Source organism: Melospiza georgiana, chromosome Z (assembly GCF_028018845.1).
Source record: "Melospiza georgiana isolate bMelGeo1 chromosome Z, bMelGeo1.pri, whole genome shotgun sequence".
In the NCBI taxonomy this organism is placed as follows: Eukaryota; Metazoa; Chordata; class Aves; order Passeriformes; family Passerellidae; genus Melospiza; species Melospiza georgiana.
In genome coordinates, this window is record NC_080465.1 from 67,278,878 (window position 1) to 67,291,848 (window position 12,971).

Genomic DNA, 12,971 nt, shown 5'->3' on the forward strand with positions numbered 1-12,971 from the left:
CAGTAGCAAACACTTAAACTGGGATCTTAAAATCTTGTGCCTATAGTCAACCCATTCTTTAGTACTTTTCAGTATAGGCACTAGGATAATTTGTTTTCTCTGTGATTCTGTGCCTCAACACAGTCCACTTAGGAGTCCTCTTGAAATTTTACATTGTTTACATTGGTATTCTGCTGAAAACTGACTGGACTGCATTCTCATCTGGTCACCTGTGTGTAGAATGAAAGAAGTGCTAAGTGTGGCACGTTGTTTTAACTGCCACAGTAGTCCTTATTTTCTGCTAATAGATTTATCTTTTTCCCCTTCCAGTTGATCTCAGTTCAGGACCAACTGATTCTTCAGATAGCAGTCATGTGGGTACTGAGCATACTTACACTGCTCTTGTGCCCATGAACCTCAAGCTCTTAACTTTTTCCTGAAATGTCCTAGAAGACTTCAAATGATATTTAATGCCTGCTAGCAAATTTGAGCAGAATAGACAACTTGTACTACAGACTTGTACTTTACATCTTCGTGTATTTATTAACCAATCCCCTCTTGAATGTTTCTCTTGGAGTTTCATGATCAACCTTGGATTTTCCCCTCTTTTTCTTCCCCGTCTAAAAATGCTTCAAGATAAAAAACAAAAAAAAACCATAAAAAAAACATAAATAAAGCCCCACACCTCTGGACTCTTCATACAGAAAGGAGGTACTTGTGTACTCAGAATACTTTTAAATAAAAACTGAGATGGTGCCTATAATTATTTTGGTTATATTTGCCTTGTGGAGTAAGAATTCCATTGCCCTGTTCAAAACAGTATTTATTACCAAAACCCAGGATAACAAACTTGATCAGGACTTAAAAATAAGTGGAAAACCAGACAGCATCCTTTAAACTACTATTGTAATTTTTTTAATGAATGTCTTGACTAAGTATATACAGTACAAAAAGGTAAAGTGAACATGTTCTAACTGTTGAGGTATTCCAGAATGCTTTGTGAGATTCTGAGAGTGAAGACTTAGGCCCCATTTATTGTTGGAGCACCTGTTTCCCCAAGAAGTGGAGCAGAGAGTCTTCACTGGCATGCCAAGTGTATGAACAAGAATTGCTTAACTTGTATTATTTTGAAATTGAGGCAGGCCAAAGCTTGAAGGGAAATGGTGTAAAGTTAAGTGCCTGAACTATGTTACTGTTGAACCTTTTGATTAAAGGAGCATCTGTGGAGATCGTGAGCCTACTCATAGTCTCCACATTAGAAAAGGGATTACAAACAGCCTGAACTTGATGGTTTGCATAACACTTGTTTTCAAAGATTCTTTCAAATAGTAGTTATTTTCTTTAAGCAAATATGCCAGTAAGACAAACAGTGAGGTGGCAGTTCTTTATGCAAAAATGCTTCACAAAATAATTTATAGTGGCTAAAGCGATACAGCTCTCATGGTTAAAACTTTAAAAGGTGACTCACTCTGGCAAGAAAGCTTTGGCACATAAAAAACAAATGCTTTCTATATGGGATGAAATTTGGTATATAATGCATAATTTTTCTGCTGCATAATTTGATTGTTTTCCTTCTCCCATCCTGTTGCTGAAACTCACCAGTTCTAGTACTTTATCCTTCCACTTCTTATGAATTCATCAAAGAACATTAAATTAGCTATTGTGAGGATGCAGCATAAGCCTAATATATAGCACATACCTGAACTGATGGTTACTAAATTGCTGTCGGTACAGAAATTAACTTGACTGTGGTTGTGGTTCGACTAGGTCAGGAAGGTCTCTGACCTGTTGATGTATGAGTACAGAAGTCTGTGGTGGTACAGCTGAAGAGTCCTCTAGTGTGTCCCAGACTTTGGGCTTTTACAGTGTCAAAGACCTGTGGCTTACTGGCACTGAGTTAAGGGTGATGTGCCTTCATTTACCTTAAAATAAGCAGTCTTCACAGAAACACAAAGGAATAGCTATTTTATGGGACCATATTCCATACCAAGAGCCTGGTATGTTTTTACATATGTATTATGTAACAAATTTTATACAGTACATTTTTAATTAGAGTTAACTTTATCAGAAGATACAGTAGAACTCTTTTCAAGACTATAGGACTCCTGATCCTGGTAATCTACAACCATCAGCTGGCTTGCCTTTCTGCAGAATGTGGGGATCTTTACAGCTTCTTTCCAAAGTACAATACAGCCAGTAATTCATCATCACAGCCTAGAATAAACTGGATAACTGCTCTGTGAGGAACTTAAATCTTATTCGAGATAAAATCTGTGAAGGTAGTCTTCTAGAAATTGACTTCTTAAACAAACAAACAAAACCAAAGACAAAGAAACAAAAGAAACCCCAAAAGCAAACAAAAAAGGGCCAAAACCTCCACAAACATGGAATAATTGAGTTGTAAATCACCTTTTGGAATAATTGCAACACATTCAGTTTTAAACTTAAGTGCATACTGCACTGCTGGATCATAAAAAAATTAAATGTTTCAAGTCTGGTATACTTCGGAATAAGTTCTCACAAATAGTCTTTGTAACTTGTATAAGGGCTGAAAATACAACTATGTGAAATACTTCTGAGTGAGGATGCAAGTCTTATTTTAAATACTTCTGCTCCTCTGCTTTTAGAAAAATGTAAATAATATATGTAAAATAAAGATTTTATTTTAGACTGCAGTGAAAATGGTGCATCTAATATATTTTTAATTCTATGTATTTTGCATGTTTTATTACAGCAGTCTACTACTTGTATTTGTTTAGGCCAATTTTTATGTACGGTCTACAATAAAAACCCTTAGCCAGCAAGTACTTTGTTGGCAGTATTCATATCTAGCATACCATAATTGTAGCCTGTATTCTGTTCATGCCTTGTAAACTTTGAACTTCTCTGCATAAATTTTGGAGAACACTTTAGTTCTTAGAAATAGGTATGAACAAGTAAGGGAGGGATCAGTGAAGTTCTTAGTCGGTGAGATGACACTGAAAGCAATATTCTTCTGTGCTATAAATTAGGTTTTGTATATATGTATGTCCAAATTTGAAGTTTGCTGCAGACTAAAGAACAGTCATAAGTTTTACTGGCATTATGGTCTTGCAATAAATTCTAAGCAATCAGAAAATCAGCTTCTAAGCAGAGGTGTGAGTATTACACCTCTGGAAGAGCGCAGTCTAACTGCTTTTCAGAAGTGCCCTGGCACTGATCTGTGTCTTTGCAGAACTTGTTCCTAATCGATGGCTTTATTTACCATAGCTAAACTAATCCTGGAGGGTCCAGCCTAAGACTTTGCAATTCCCTCTGGATGACAGAGGTCACTACAGTTTACCTCTTAAAGGACTCAAAAAACCCTGATTTTTACCAGAGTAATATTTCTCAACAGTGCAGTAGGAAGGCAGTTGCCCATTAGATGAATGGAGAAAGTAATCAGTACTCAAGAATTACTGTCTGCTACAGAATAAGATACTGTACTTGTTCAGGCAAGCCTCAACTTGTCAACAAATTTTGTTACTCATGCAGTAACTCTTTTCTAGCATTAATTTTATGGTTCCATCTATTTGCATTTTTTTTTTGTAGGGGGTAAGGAGTCTCACCATTCACCTTGCACGGGGAGAACAGCTAGCAGAAGCAGTTATAGTCACAGCAAGCAAATTTAATTTTTAGCATCCTTGCCTCATTCACATCTTCTGTGTTTTGTATATCAGAAGTTCACAGAATAATGGAGAATTGTTTCCCAGTCATCAGTAAGGTGAAACACTTTTTTGAAAAGAAAATAACACTTCGAAACCAAGCAACATAAAAAGCCCAAAACCCCTGATCAACAGTAATGTACTAACAATAAAAAATATTATTTTTTACTGTCAAAAGACAGTAAGATATAGAGAATGTGCTGTCACAGCATTCTTCAAGCATCTAATCTCAGTAATAAGTTTTCAATACAACAGCTGTTGGTTTTCAAATTAAAAGGATGCTTCCAAACATTAAGCTTTGGCTTTTTCTTGGCATTCTCTTATTTTTCTAATTAGGACATCATGCATTGGTCCTTCCAAGTCAGTTTATGTTGAAATGCACAGCTGTCAGTTATTTTCAGTTACCTGAACTCAGAAGTTACTTAAAGTTCTTCAAAGGAGTCAGCTACCAACAAGCAGCTTATGTCCATAAAAGCTCCGTGTCTTTTTTTTATAGTGGTCATCAAGAATTTCATTATTTGTTTTAACATTTTACTGTTGAGGCATAGAATTGACTAGTGCAAATGCTTAGACACTTTCAAGTAAAATGCATACCTTTTTTTTTCTGTGCAGAGGAAACACAATGGCATACTCTATTCTGTCCATAAGCATTCCAGAGGACCTTAAAAAGGGCATGTCTGCAAAGCACTCAGCAAAAGAACAAAACAAAGGATTCCCTAGCCTCTTTTACGGAATAGTACAATTAAACTCCAGTGTGTTTTTGGAGAGTCTGCTTAAAACCAACAGAGCTAAAACATTAAGTCTATTTATACTCAGCCTATCTCCATAATTCTGCTTCATGTAGTATAAGGCTTGAGCAGTTTAATACTTAGAAACAACAGCTACTATGTTACTTCAACCATATTGTCATCACTGACGACACCAAAACCATCTCCATCTTCAAAATGGGAAGAAACGTAGTCATTTTCCTAAAGCAATGGGGAAAAAATCACTATATGTTTTGAGAAGACAATTTATAGAAGAAAAGTTATTTTAACTGCACTTGAGCATCCACACTTTAAAACAGTAATAGATTATTGGGAAAGAAAAAGGAAAATACTGTAATGAAGTCCTGATATATATGAAACAACAGGCATCACTGTTTTCGTGATAAAAAGGAGTAATTGTGTGTATTGATTGTGTCAACACATTCGTATATACAAGATCTTTATATCAGAGCTCTTTGTGAGTAATAGGTCTAGAACAGTCGCTTAAATTTATAATACAATGTAGTGCAACAAAGATAATTAATGTAATAATTTCTCCCAAAACAACTCTGCCTTATTGGGAGCTTGGGACATTTGCCAGCCAACACACTATCAATGACTGAGATCTGACTCTGTATAAATAGGAAAACTAACATTACACCTCTTCATGCTCTTCTTCATCATATTTGTCTGGTTCTTCTGCTTCTTCATCATCTTCACCTTCTTTGTCTTTTGTCTTTCTCATCTTCAGTTTGTTTTTTTTTTTTTTCCCCTCATCCTTCTTTCCTAGCGCCTGTCACAAGGCAATCTCTTAACAAGGTAATCCCATGTTACAGCAACAGCATATCCTCCACACTACCAAAGAGTTGAGATGCACTTAACAGCAAGACAGTTAGCATAACAATGCTGTGCAAATGTTGTGTGTCAGTATTTGAAACAATATGATGTGAAGCACAAGAACTTAATAAGGATTTACTTGGACAAGCATCAGCCATAAAAAACCATGTCCTCTGTAATAAACTGAGATGACAATTCCCCTTTATCATCCACTGTTAGAACAGCTGACAGAAGACCATGTCATACTTGATAAAGCAATACCTCATACTGTATGTAATAATATAACTACTTTAAACAACTGGTGAATCACCAGGAGAAAAAATATAAAGCTGTTTCACCTTAAAGGTTCCCACTGACACATGGTAAGTAATTGCCAACAAAACAGAGGTCATGTCCTAAGTTTCTGTATGTTTCTTCTCAACTTAGTAAATTGTTTTAAGTTCCAACATCAGTAGATGGGTGAAACAGCAACAGATTTAAAAACACTGGTTCTAGTTCCTCCGGTAAGCTCCAATAGCAGCTCTACTATTTACATTAGACTGTGTTGCTACCCAGCGAAGAGCAGTTGGTTGTTGTGTTCAGGTACAAACAAAAGAAAGTCGCTTCTCCACAGCCAGACTCAGACCACCAGTACCACCACCCTTGTGCCACCATGCTGCAGGACAGTTGTCTGTCGAAGTAGCAAGACAGGACCAGAAAAAGTCTGTGCTTGTTATTCCATTTGTACTAATAAACATATTAGGTTTCATTTTCCTTCAATGTCTATTGTAAAATGTAGAAAGAGTATGCACATCTTACTTCATTTTTTTTCAATGACAATCCAGATTACTTTTAGGCTCAGAGTTTTTTGCCTTTTTTGTTTTTGTATCTGGTGAAATAAAATACATTACTGTTATTTTTTTTGTTAATGTGAAAAAGACAAATTCTCGTTTTACTTGTTCTTAAGAGTAAATACATCCTGACTATGCCACAGAAATCCCATACTGTCTGTATTAAAATTACCTGAGACTTTGAGCTACATCCTTCACAGAGATGCAAATGTCTGATTTACATAAGAGATGCCTAGAAGGCCAGGCTGAAATTCAGTTTGAACAAGTAGTTGACCAAAGGCTGGGCTAAAATACAACATTCAGCTTCACGAAGTACTAGTCACCTATATACCTAAAAAAATGCTAAGAAACTAGAACAGAATCTCACTTGTTATGTTTAATCATCTTGAAAAAATAAAAACTCATTTTTACTGACTTATACAAAACATTAATGATGGATACTTCAGACAAGTAGATGTTAGAAAAAGGCAGAAGTTCATTAGCTCTAACAGAAGGCATGATTAATACAGCTACATGGCTTTTTGACTACAGTTGGCTCTCATCTAATGAATCTATGTTGTGTATTTCTGCACAGTCCCCTGATTCATGAGCATAATCTTTATCAAGTTACTCCCTGATTAACTGTATGGTGGAGCAAAGATCAAAAATAGCAAACTATATACCCAGGTAAGAGTTATGTGAATGGCAGCACCCTAAACCAAAGTTCCCCAAATGCTCAAGGACGGAGAACACTGGGAACTGCTGAGAAAACACTTATATTTTATCAAAAGCATTAGTCATAAATAACATTGAGTTTATTTCAGTGTTTTGGCCTAGGAAAGGATTATATGACTAAAGCACTGCACAGAGCTCAGGGGAGTCAATCTGCTCTGCAAAAACATGAACAGCATCAAAGCAAACACATCCAGTATGAAGTAGGCTTTTAGGAAAACAAGCAGAAAATGCAATTCAGAATTATCATCCCTGCACAACCTCCTGCAGGCTTTTACAGATAATACATAAAGAACAAACAGACATGAGATTTGTGTCTAAGAGCTGGGCATCTTTGACCCTTATAAATTAGAAATATGGTGTGTAATTTGCAGGCAACCCCAGGGAAGAAATGAGAATCTTGACTCCATGTTTCAAAAGGCTGATTTATTATTTTATGGTATATATTATATTAAAAGAAAATGATATATTAAAACTATACTAAAGAAAGAGAGAGAAGACATCAGATGGCTAGCAAAGAAAAGAATGAATAATAAAATCTTGTGACTGCTCACAACCTCAACACAGCTGGCTGTCATTGGTCATCAAGTAAAAACAACCACATGAGACCAATCAAAGATGCACCTGTTGGTAAACCATCTCCAGAACACATTCCACAGCCATCAGATAATTATTGTTTACATTTCGTTTCTGAGGCCTCTCAGCTTCTCAGGAAAAAAATCCTAGCGAAAGGATTTTCATAAAATATGTCCGTGACAACACTGACCCAATGTTAGAACTATGGGAGCAAAATAGCTCCCTATGTTATGTATCTTAGAGGTGCAATAAAATACAGTCTAATACCTGGTCTTCCAGTACTTGGGCTAAAATGCATACATTTGAGTGCTATATACCTATGCATATGGCTGGCCTACAATGTCAACTGAACCCAGATGACATTTTTATTTATCTTATTTATGTATTTTTTCTTTTCAGCAGGCACTGCTGGTATCTAGGATTTTGCATTTCACAGCCCAGGGTCAGTGTGGAATTCTATCCAAAGCTTTGTCACTGAGAAGGCAGTTAAAACATCGAGGGAAACCAGAAAGAGGGAGGGCAGGTGTGTAAAAGTAAAGCTGCCTCTGTGCATGGAACTGTATTGATCCCAAAACCACTCCTGCAGGCTAAAAAGGGAGAATGGTAGGAACTTGGTTTGAATTTCTGTACAAATTCTGTTGATTTGTTCACCTTTGTTCCACCATGGTTAAAGTGTCACCTAAGCTATGCGTCAAAAGAGACAAGTACCAGGAGCTCTAATGCGTCATTGATCAGCTATGTACAAACCTTCTGACTAATATATAACTCTGTATCATCGGGATTCCACAAAAAAAAAAAAAAAAAAGAAAGAAAAAAAACCCAAAAAACCAAAAACCAAACAACAACTAAATGTATCATCAGGAGTCCACAAAAAACCCTTAGCCTCACATTGTTTTTGCTTTTAGGGGAACCTGGTTTTTAATCCAATCAAATTCTGATGGTCAGCTGATCTTTGCCATTATAACATGTAGAGAAATGTACTTTTAAGAGCCAGTAGAGAAACTGGAACTAAAGAAAGAAAAATTCCCCCACTGCCCCATTGAGCAGTCATTCTCTTTTTATGATCTCAGGGTGAAAACTATTGTGCTTAGGCTTATAAAAGCCCAGAGTTTCTTCTTTTGGAATAAAACCCAGGTATATTCTGGTCTCATCTTTGGAGATTTTGCAAATAAATATTTCATTTTCAGTTGAATCTTACAGTATCATGCTTCTCAATGATGCTCTAAAAAGGAACAAAGATTCCAGCTGAGCCAGTCTCTGTGACTATGCACATTCCCATTCCTTTTCTGTTTTATCTGTGAACTGAAAAATGACACATTAAAGACTTGGAAGAAAGCAAACAATTACATATAAACAGACAGCTAAACACAAGAGGCCAAGTGTTTCTTCTCACAGGAGGCCATGGATTTCTACAAAGAATTTAAAATAAGTCATGCATACTAGAAAACACTTTGAAAAACAAATTATGCTGTGTAATAAATATCTGGTTTTCTCTAAGAACTACCACTACCAGTTCCAACTGCTTTTCAAGGATCTGATTCGCAGTTCTGCAGACAAATGCTGAAAATAAAGTAAAATCAGCGAAAATAGAAAATAACCCACATTAAGTTACATATAAAAGGCCTAAAAGATTCAAAAATCAACCAAATCATTAACAAGATAATTGAGAAACCAAAATATAAAGGAAACCTGAACAGCCAGTTATTATTGAATAGGATGAGTGCTGACTAAAGATACAAGTTTTCAAAACAATACATATCTTGTATGTTAACATGGTGCACCAACATAAAAGGCAGAACAAAGGAAGGTAAATCTGTTCCAGTAAGTTAAAACATCCTACAGAAGCAAAGCAAAAATCACAGAAGGCACACTAATAAAATATTTATGGAAAAAATTTTCCAAAAGCCTTAATGATTTAGACTAATTAACATTTCTAGCATTTTTTCCTCTAAGTATCTCCATTACAGCTTCTGTCTCTCAACTACTATGTAATATTTGTTTCTTAAAATATATAACATACCTTTTTTGTTTGCCTTCTTTGGTCTCATCTCTCCTGGGAGTCTTCTCCTGTCTGTACAGAAAATGGCTTTAATATAGAAAAATTATGATTTACAGCAGTAATCCTTCCCCTGCCACTAGGGAAAGGAAGGGTGCTCAATCCTATTTACATACATGCCAAAATGTTTTAGTACAACAGTTTTAGGGAATTCTAGCTGTAATTTAAATTGAGGAACGGGAGTCAGGATTGCCATTTTATCCACACAATGACAACTGGCTTCTATGTCAAGGAGACAAAGTTCAGTCATTCCAGTGGCCCACAGGCTCTTTAACTTACTTATTATGTAATTAAGTTTGCAGTAGTGAGCTATAAAGATATGGTTTGGGAAGGCTAATATTTTAAAACATAGCTTCCCATGACAGACATAAGGCTGGGTTATTTTTAGTAATATCTATGTTTGCTGCCCGCTCAAAACTCTTATGAAGTGACTAAAGAAAAAGGAGAGTAAGAGTGAGAGCTAAAGTTAGCATTTGTGCTGCCAATCAGTTATTCCAACAGGGTAAATAAATAAAAGCAGATTCTTTCTGTCTTTCCTTTATTTTTTTTTTTTGACAAAACAATACTCACCTTGATCTAAAATCATGCCAAGTACAATAATTCTCAAAATACAGGACTGGAAGGAATATATGACTTGGTAATAATTTCTTACCCTTTTTATTGTTTGAAAAACAGTGAATCAAATACTTAAAATATCAGAACATTTCACAGGCTCATAGAAAATTAGCCTTCGATAACCTCAGCTAATTCCTGGTGCCCACGTTTCCAGCTCCTTTGCATTGTCCTGGTACTCCTGACTATCTCTCAATTGCTACAGAGAAAGTGTTACTCAGTTCACAGTCAAGGCAATCCACACAGTCCTTGATATTTACCTGTAACTGAACATAGAGTATATTTTTCCAATCCCGTGTTGAACAGTTTCTCGTTGTCAAACAGTAAAAAACTGAACAAAAACCCCACCCCAAAACAAACAAAAAGCACCCAATACTCCAAAAATACTATAATTTATTCTTTTATCCTGGAAAAGCACAGAATTGTTAAATGCAGATTTATTCAGAGACTAAGTTGAAACATCAAATATAACAGTAACTCTCTACTCTTCAAGAGTTTCACAATCAAACCTTTATTACAAAACCAGTGAGCAACATTTAACATCACTGTGTTATTCAAAAATAGCATCCAGTATTCCCAAGTCTCAAAAGGTTGTCTGATCACCAGCTTCCAAGACTTCCAGTACTTCTGCAACGGAAGAGCTTTGCATCCTATCCAAAACAGCAGCTAAACACTTTAATCCATTTAACCTTCTTCCAGGCACAAGAAGTAAATTGAGAAATTCATTGTAAATAATACAGTGGTCATACAGTGCAAGTACATCCATTTATACATGGATAATAACCTTTTACATACAATCTCTAATGCTGAAAGCAATACCAAAACTTTAGTATTTTAAAATCAGTCACATTTTTTCTTGACAAATTACCACATGCAAAATCCACTTAGTACAAAATTACTGAACCTGATTGCACTGTTAACCTAAGTAGGGATAATATTTGCAGATATTTTACAAAAAATAGTAACAAAGATAGCCTTTGACCTTTAGAGTCAAAAACTTCTAGCACATAATCACAGACTCATAGAATGACAGAAGAGTTTGAGTTGGAAGGGACCTTAAACATCATCTTGTTCTAACCCCACTGCCATGGGAAGGGACACCTTCCACTAGATCAAGTTACTCAAAGCCCCACCCAGCCTGGCATTGAACACCTCCAGAAATAGGGCATCCACAATTTCCCTGAGCAACCTGTGTCAGTGCCTCAACACCCTCGCAGTAAAGAATTTCTTCTTAATGTCTAATCTAAACCCATTCTCTTTCAATTTGAACCTATTCCCCCTTGTCCTGTCACGACATGCTATTGCCCCATCTTTTCTGTAAATTCCCTTCAGATACTGAAAGGTTGCAATTAGGTCAGCCTGAAGACTTTTCCAAGCTGAATAATCTCAATTCTCTCATGCTCTCTTCATAGGAGAAGTTCTCCTTCCCTGTAATCAACTGAGTGGCCTCGTCTGGACTTGTTCCAACAGGTCCATGTCCTTCCTGTTCTGGGACCCCAGAGCTTATGCAGAACCGCAGGTGGGGTCCCACCAAAACAGGGAAGAGGGGAACAATCCCTCCCTCAACGTGCTGGCACTGGTCCAACCCAGGTGCAGCACTTGCACTCACTATTAAAATTACATGAGATTCCCATGCACCCACTTCTCCAGTCTGTTTGGAGACTGGTGAAGGTCTCTCTGTGGCTTTCCATCCTTCAGGTGCGTACTCACCAAGGAAAAAGAAGACATCATAGATGAAGCTAAATCTGAAACTTAGTTATTATGAAGGCAAACAGAAAACCTTCTCAAAATTGTGCATGAAAGAGTCTACAATTAAAATAACATTGTCTCAAGGGGCATTCATAGATGTAGGAAACTACCAGCAAAGAGAGGAAAAGAAAGAAGTAGTTTTGATTTCAGTTCAAGGCTCTTTAGTGAGGAAAAAATTGCTGATGCCATCAGTAAAAAAATACATTGACTGACTCTTGCCACTCACAACCAAGGAACTAATTCCAAACCACTGCCAAGGTGGCAGTCACCCAGTCTTGGCAGATACATGCAGAGGAAAATATGAGTGATTCGTAACTTACATAGTGGGGTAAGTAAAAAAAATTTCTATAGAATATGCCTGCTATTCTCTCAAAATGAGTGTTGAATGATGGAAATCTATGCTATTTGGCACATTTCACATCAAAATTTCCAGGTAGAAGGAGACAGGGCTTTCATTTGCTACCTGAATAATGATAGACAGACAGATACATCCTAACTAATAAAACGTTTCCCTTCTCACACTTCAAAGGACCACCTGGCTCATAGATACTGCTCTGAGGTTTTATAACAATCCATGCACTCTTGTAGCAAAGACAATTTATCAAGTTCCTGCTTACAGCCCACTTTGTAACACCCTCTTAGTTTTACAAAATGTTATGTTAACCAGGTAACAGAAAATATCAGTAAAAAATAATCTACTCCACAGTTTTCTTAAAGCTAGACCACTTTTGCCACAGAATGCAGTCCCATAGACAACTGCACATTACAACTGAGATAAAAACAAGCTTTTTAAATTAAGACCATCACTGATGTAATTAATAACCCACCCCTCAGATGTGGCATTTTGTACAAAATCAAGGGAAAAAATTATTAAAACTGTTACACAGTCATTCATAGTAACCCTAAACTCTTAACTGCCAAAAGCAATTATTCTCACCAACCAAACTTTCTCAGAAACTATTCCTTCTCTCTTCAGTCAGATTGGTATTTTTCTTAACCACTTCTATGATAGTGTTACAGCTACATTAAGTGTGCTATCTAATAACATGGACACTCTTCTCATGACTATTATCATGAGGTTGTGTTGTCTAAAACCAGGCCCTCACACAGTTTCTACCAGATGAATTTAAATGAAATGTTAAGGGTTGGATTTTTGGGATTTGAGGGAGGTTTTTTGTGGGGGTTTGCTTTT